Below are 8359 nucleotides of genomic sequence, written 5' to 3'. Positions count from 1 at the left end.
TCTCATCTAAAGACTAAGAAGAAGAAGTTGGACTGTTTGGAAAACCTGCATGTCACTTCTACACTGCTGATATGAAGGATTATGGGATTTCCAAATGCAAAAATCAGATATAGTATCAGAAAAACATTTCCTACTGTAACGTTACTCGGAGTCAGAAACTTTCCAACTTATGTGGTGACCTTTAAACTTCTCCACAAGGCAAAAAAGACAAAGCTTCATCAGTCAACAGTAAAGTATGTTCACCAGGGTTCACACCAAGGTGGAAAAAGCTTATTAACGGGCGATGAGGCAAGAAGCGTCTTATTTGTGTCGTGAAAACTCGCATCACACCTCTTCCTAACGGTCCCTGTAAGAGTTGTTTTTTCTTTGTGTGTAGATCCTGCTGCTGTGGATTTCACTTAAATGCATAAAATAAGGTCTCTGGTTAACACAAGTTTATGGGAACGTGAATTAGGGTTCAGCAGGTTCATCTTCACAAACGTGAATAACTTGTATCGACGTTTTCCCTGATGAACCAAAATGGCCGCGATTTCTGGTCGAGCCTACAAAAATACATCATCCCTGTGGTACTCTATCTTCGCAAAGCAGGGGCGTATTTTCCACTGGGGACAGGGGGGACATGTCCCCCTCCACTTTTCAAAACCTAGCTTCTGTCCCCCCCACTTTTTAAACTATTGGCTCTTTGCTATGAACGAAGGGAACCCAGTCCTACTTGAGAGTCGTTCTTTTTATCGTTTTGCCCAAATTTCACTACGTGTGCTCCCCACCACACACACACACACACACACACACACACACACACACCCTCTGCTAGTTCACTGAGCAGGGAGGATAGATGCACTCTCTAATTGCTAGCAGCACATGCTGTAACTGGCCTGGGTGGGTGGACTCAGCAGATAGCGGTGGCTGTGGCTCAGGAGGTAGAGCGGCGGGGTCGTCCACTAATCAGAAGGTCGGTGGTTCGATCCCCGGCTCCTCCAGTCTGCATGTCGAAGTGTCCTTGGGCAAGACACTGAACCCCGAATTGCTCCTGATGGCTGTGCCAGCACCCCGCGTGGCAGCTGGCCGCCCTCGGTGTGTGAATGGGTGAATGTAGGCACATTGTATTGTATAATTAGATATATAAGTTATGGTAATGGTATATATATAGGTATACATAATATGTGATGTAGTTTTATGTATATACTACCCATCTGTAATGGTATGTAGGTAATTCTGACTATGCAATAATACTAATATATAGTTCTTGATGAATCCAGGTCAAAGTCCTGACATTTAATGTAAATCTGAGTAATTCCTCATCTCTTTTCACATACCTATGCAGTTCCATACAATCCAAAAAGGCAAAAAAGCCAGACTCACATTTCCCTGTCTTTCTATTGGCACAGCTCTTGATCAGTGACGTAGCTGCCTAGGCCCCTCCGAGCCAATGTTTATAGTGCCTGCACAACACGCTGGTGCTATGGAGTGTGGAGAATGCCTGCACAACATGCTGGTACTATGGAGTGTGGAGAATGCCTGCACAACACGCTGGTCCTATGGAGTGTGGAGAATGTTTATAGTGCCTGCACAACACGCTGAGCCTATGGAGTGTGGAGAATGCCTGCACAACACACTGGTCCTATGGAGTGTGGAGAATGCCTGCACAACACGCTGAGGCTATGGAGTGTGGAGAATGGTCGAATAGAGAGAGAGAGAGATTTGTGGAGCGTTTTGATTAGAGTGCATTAGGGCTGTCAATCTCCCTCTATAATCAAATTCGAATTTCAGTGCTTTATACATTTTAATATTCGAATTATATTCGAATATTTTAATTAATTTTTAATTGAATTTAAAAAAAAAAAAAAAAAAATTTGGTCTGAGTGAATTGTTGTCTTCTCTTATGTTATGTTCTGATTCTAAATATAGCTGAATCTTTGGGTTTGACCAAGTAAAACTTTTTCTAAGCATTTTACCAAATGTAGATGGAAAAGTGAATGGTGGATGAATATTCAAAATAATATTAGGCTTATCACAAATAGTCCAGCAATGATGTTTATTTAAGAAAACATGTTCCTTGTACAATGTACATACATTCATTGCATTAGAAAATAGGTCAGATAACCAGAGCTTAGTTAATATTCATCAGTGATGTATTGGTGCTGTCTGAAATGCTAAAATAAAATAATTGATAATAAAAAAAGACACAGCCTTTGTTTGAGCTCCTTATCAATAAACAAATAAGTAAACTTTGCCAAAACAACAATGAGCCATGAACAAAAAAAAATCAGTCACGTATTGCACTTAAGAGCTACATGTTTACATTCAGTATAGCAGCTTCAACAGTCAACTTCAGTTAACAATGAATGAACATACATTTTAAGAGCTACAGGTAGGTTTACATCAGTATAGCAGCTTCAACAGTCAACTTCAGTTAACACTCTTTTCTTCAAGTATGTTGTCAGAACTTGTCACTGTTCTAGTGTTCTAAAAAATAAAAAATAAAAAAACAAAAAATAAAAAAATAAAAAATAAAAAAATAAAAAATAAAAAAATAAAATATTCGTTAAAAAAAATAATAATAATCGAATTTCGTTCATAATTATTAAATTCGAATAATATTCGAATATCAAAATTCGTTTCAACAGCCCTAGAGTGCATAGTGTAAATTGTAGTTGTGTGTTTGTAGTATTTAGTAGTTTAGGTTTAGCTTTAGTTTTAGAGTACGTCAGATAGCCCAGGTTGTGTTTGTTTGTCAAAAAAATAAAAATAAAAATAAATCATGTTTCTTTGTTTGTTTGTTGAGTTTAGTTTAGTGGCCAGGGACAGGTTAGGTTAGGATAGTCATGGGTGGAAAGTGTTGTGTTCCCGGGTGCAAAAGCTACAGCGGTGTGCGGTGGATCAGTTTCCCAGAGACTCTGACATCAGGCTGGAGTGGCTGCGACAACTGGGCCTAGCAGCTCCGCTGCCTCCAGAGGGTGTTTGGCTGCAATCCTGCATTCCCCCCCGGATAGTTTCTCTAACCCACTGCCCCAGTAGGGCAGCGCCGGTGTCACGGCCTCCACCAGCAATACTCTGTGTTGTTTTATATGAATATTTCGGCTTGTTAGAATGCATTTCAAGAAAAACGGGCTACGCCACAGAGTGCATCTGCTGACTTTCTGAGCATGAAATGCATTCAAGGAAAGGCAACTTTATTGACACAACACATTTCATAGAAGAAGTAAATTCACTGACTATTAAAGCAGATGGATGGCACCTTGTGTTACAATGCACATCATTGAATGACATTAGGTCTGGAAAAACGAGTCATTTAGTGCTGCTGAAGTCCACAGATGAAAAATTAATAAGGGTCTAAGATCACATCTGATCCAAATATTACCATATCATTATCCAAGTGATTTTGTAGATAAACAGTTAGCCCCACCCCCTTAAAAAACAAACAAACGATGAGCCGCTATTTTGAACGGCTCTCAGAAAGGAACGGAGCCATAAGATCCCCTTCAAAGAGCCTTGATTCCATCACTAAATTGAAGCTGTAGGCTCATGTGGAGGCAGAAACCGCTCTTCAAACAAATGACTGATGTGAATAAAAGCGGTAACTTTAGACAGTCCTTCAGTACCAAACTAATATCCAACCCGCATTTTGAGTCTGACAGTAAAGCTGCTTTGAATGAAGTGAATGAATGAGGAAACAGGTGTGTATGGTGCTGTAAAATCTGGAGCTGTCCATATTGCATTGTGATTGGCTAGTTGTTACAAACCACGCCTCTTTCGTGGGCACAAGCTCATGTGCACGAGCATTTTATGTGCACGAGCTCAGCTGGACAGAGAAAAGCTAAATGAACAGAACCAGCTGATAACCTCCTTCATGGTATCATTTAGCTCCATCGTCTGGTTTAGTCAGTCCAGTCCAGATCAAGGCAACAGATCCTGGATCTCTTTATCTCCATTCATAGTACAGGCCCCCTGTCTTACCGTCTGTCTCTGTTTGATGATGTCACAGTTGTTTGGCGGGAAGAGAGACACCTGGCAGAGGAGGAGAGGAACGTTGTCAAGATGAATTCTACAGAAGTGGTGAGAAAAAATATATCACTGATGTTGCAAAAACACACACACACACACACACACACACACACACACACACACACACACACACACACACACAGTCTCGCGGTCCTGATTCTTTCTTTATATCTCTTTATGCAAACAGAGGGACACCAGTGGACCCAGACGTCACCGCTGTGATCAGTGTGACAAAACATTCACAAGACTTCAGCTGTTAAAGCGACATCAGAGAGCTCACTCAGGAGAGAAGCCTTATAGTCCAGGCAAAGTAGCGTTTTACGACAAACTAATTGTAAAAGAATTTTTTGCAGCTTAGATCATTTCTATGAGGTGTCCAGAACAACATACTAAAAGTCCTAAGAAATCCTAGTTGAGGAAATATGTTTAATTCTCATCAATCCAAGATTTGTGCCAGTAAGGCCAGACAACAATACACCCCAATGGGGCTATTTTTTTCCTTTACTCCTATCAAAATAAAACTTTATACAATGAAAGTATCCATGACAATTAACATTTTTTGTATTACAAGTTTCTTTGAAAATTAATTTGAATATGCAAATGAGCTATACACTAATCGAATATAGGCTACCCAAAATATACCCGCATAGGAGTAAAGGAAAAAATGAAGCCTATGACAATCAAACCTCACACAGTGAAAGTATACATGAAAAGGAACTTTGTTTTTGTTTTTACAAGTTTCTTGGAAAAATCTATTTTAAATATGCAAATGAGCTCAACACTAGGCCTAATTGACTTGTCCAATAAGCCATAAAGTCACAAGTAAAACAGGGGCCAAATAACTAACACATTCATGTCTATTCAGTAAGTTAACCTATGCATAAACAAGATAAAGTTGAAGTCACGTGCCACACTTACCTGGGTCACTTGCCACAAAAAGACTTATATTGACCTTAAGAATTGATTGCACAATCTTGCCTCCAGTTGCTTTCTAAATTATTATTTTTTATTTGCGAACAATCCTAACCTAATGACATGACAGAAAGTCAGAATAGCCATCTTAGTCATTAGTAACGTGGTGAGATTACATTTTGGGCTGGTAGATTTACAAATAATTGGTATTGTTGGTAAGATTACGAGATAACAGGCAGAAGTCATTCTTACCAACTAAACGATTCACTCTCACACAGAAGACAGATGAAAAACCAGACATTCCAGCTCTTTAAATAATTTTGCCAGACACCAAAACTGCTTCTGTTTTTGTAGTAAGCAAGTATTTCAAACCAGGCGGGCCACACATCAGACTTCCACCGTTTGTAAAGTAGCTTTGCAGTGTTATGAGAAGCTAGCAACAGCAATATCTAGGCTAGAAACCCAATCGGAACATTTTAAGTTACCAACTCCTTTCTTTTTCCCCCCCCCGATTTTTTTATCCCATTTTATCCCCCATTAGTGCTCACTTGATTTCTCAATCCTGGTTGCTACTCCATCCTCTGCCGATCTGGGGAGAGCCGAGACTGGCTCCATGCTTCCTCCGAGACATGGGCAGTCAGCCAGCCACTTCTTTTCACCTGCCAGAGGAAGCTTCACCGGTAGGACATAGCACGTGGGAGGTTCACGCTATTCCAACCAGTTCCCCTCCCTCTGAACAGGCGCCCTTAACGACCAGAGGAGGAACCACATTAGCAACCAGGATATTGCATGTTTTTGTGAAGGGGGTTCCTATATGAAGGAAACCCCCGGGAGGCACGGGGAGAACATGCAAACTCCACACAGAAAGGCCCTTTTGACGACCCCACCCGGGCGGTGGGCACTCGAGGACATGCGGACGGGCACGCATTCCTTCAGCGTTCACATCGTCCCAGGTGGGAATCGAACCCACGACCTTCGAGCTGTGAGGCGATAGTGCTTACCACTGCACCACCGTACCTCCCACCAACTCCTTTCTAACTAGACATTTCTATCTGGTTAGGCTTGTTCGCAAATAAAAAATAATAATTTAGAAAGCAACTGGAGGCAAGATTGTGCAATCAGTTCTTAAGGTCAATATAAGTCTTTTTGTGGCAAGTGACCCAGGTAAGTGTGGCAAGTGACTTCAAATTTATCTTGTTTATGCCTAGGTTAACTTACTGAATAGACATGAATGTGTTAATTATTTGGCCCCTGTTTTACTTGTGACTTTATGGCTTATTGGACAAGTCAATTAGGCCTAGTGTTGAGCTCATTTGCATATTTAAAATAGATTTTTCCAAGAAACTTGTAAAACAAAAAAGTTCCTTTTCATGTATACTTTCACTGTGTGAGGTTTGATTGTGATAAGCTTCATTTTTTCCTTTACTCCTATGCGGGTATATTTTGGGTAGCCTATATTCGATTAGTATGCTCATTTGCATATTCAAATTCATTTTCAAAGAAACTTGTAATACAAGAAATGTTAGTTTTCATGGATACTTTCATTGTATAAAGTTTTATTTTGATAGGAGTAAAGGAAACAAATAGCCCCATTGGGGTGTATTGTTGTCTGGCCTTACTGGCACACATCTTGGATTGATGAGAATTAAACATATTTCCTCAACTAGGATTTCTTAGGACTTTTAGTATGTTGTTCTGGACACCTCATAGAAATGATCTAAGCTGCAAAAAATTATTTTACAATTAGTTTGTTTTTTGGTTCCAAAATGAGTTACTTTGCCTGGACTATTACTCCTGTCAGGAGTGTGGGAGCTGTTTCAGTCAGTTAGGTAACCTAAAAAAACACCAACGCATTCACACTGGAGCTAAACCCTACAGCTGTGACCAATGTGGGAGCAGCTTCAGTCAGTTAGGTAATCTAAAAACACACCAACACATTCACACTGGAGTTAAACCCTACAGTTGTGACCAATGTGGGAGCAGGTTCAGTCGGTTAGGTACCCTAAAAACACACCAACGCATCCACACTGGAGTTAAACCCTACAGCTGTGACCAATGTGGGAACAGGTTCAGTCAGTTAGGTAGCCTAAAAATACACCAACACATTCACACTGGAGTTAAACCCTACAGCTGTGACCAATGTGGGAGCAGGTTCAGTCATTTATTTAGCCTAACAACACATAAACACATCCACACTGGAGTTAAACCCTACAGCTGTGACCAATGTGGGACCAGGTTCAGTCAGTTAGGTGACCTAAAAACACACCAACGCATTCACACTGGAGTAAAACCCTACAGCTGTGTCCGCTGTAAGAAAATGTTCAGACACTCAAATACAGTGAAGAAGCATCGCTGCATCTAACCTGCTGAAGAGCGCCTCCACTGTCTGCAGCGGGAACCAGCTTCTCTCTGTCCAATAGACCCTTTTCGTGGGGGCCATTTTCTGTGGAAAAGGAAGGGTAAACGCAGGTGCAAGCAAAACACTAATGAGGGTTTCCAACTTCTCAACACTCACGTGACTTTTAGTGACGTTTCTACACCGCCCCCCCCCCCCATGCCCCGTTGTTATTTCTTTGTTTTTGCTCAAACCGAATGTTTTATGGTCACTCACAGTTCAGTAGGTCACATGATTCAGTAGGTCATATGATTCAGTAGGTCACATGATTCAGTAGGTCACATGATTCAGTAGGTCATATGATTCACTAGGTCACATGATTCAGTAGGTCACATGATTCAGTAGGTCACATGATTCAGTAGGTCACATGATTCAGTAGGTCACATGATTCAGTAGGTCACATGATTCAGTAGGTCATATGATTCAGTAGGTCACGTGCCTGTTCAGTTCTATAGGACTGAACGATACCGACATGTTTTTTTTAAACTGTGATTATTTGACATTTCTTGGAATAAATCTTTTAGAAGCTTAAAATTGTTTAAAGAAAAGTGATTTTGTTGACGTGGGCAGGATTTATGGAGTTAAATGTTTTGTTCCAGCTTGGATCAAACTCTCTGAAGAAATGTATTGCTGCGTCTTGCATTTTGTTTTCTAATAATTGTTCTGTTCATCTCTACTGTCCAACGAAACATTTAAGAAATAAAAGTTCAATGACAGCAAAGTGTGATTTATGCAGAATTATTTTGAGTTCTCAGCCATAACTCTTGACATCAGATTGCTAGAATGTAACCAACAATGTAAATAGGCATTAATGCAAAGGTGATGATATAGTTTGGATGGAGAGAAACTGTGATGGTCAAGTGTCTCATTTGTGATTAAACTGGACTGTACATAACCAAAAAGATAGGTGATATGAGAGTTACAGCATAGACCAAAGGCTTTCAAAGTGGGAGGTGGGCCTCCCCAGAGGGACTCCAATTAGTTTCAGGGGAGGCTCAGTGAATGGAAGTGAAAACATACATTACATTAGTTATTACATCAGTCATT

This window comes from Poromitra crassiceps (genome assembly GCF_964638095.1).
Source record: "Poromitra crassiceps genome assembly, chromosome: 30".
Lineage (NCBI taxonomy): Eukaryota > Metazoa > Chordata > Actinopteri > Beryciformes > Melamphaidae > Poromitra > Poromitra crassiceps.
The sequence above is the reverse complement of the archived record's forward strand: the minus strand, read 5'-3'. Positions refer to the sequence as shown.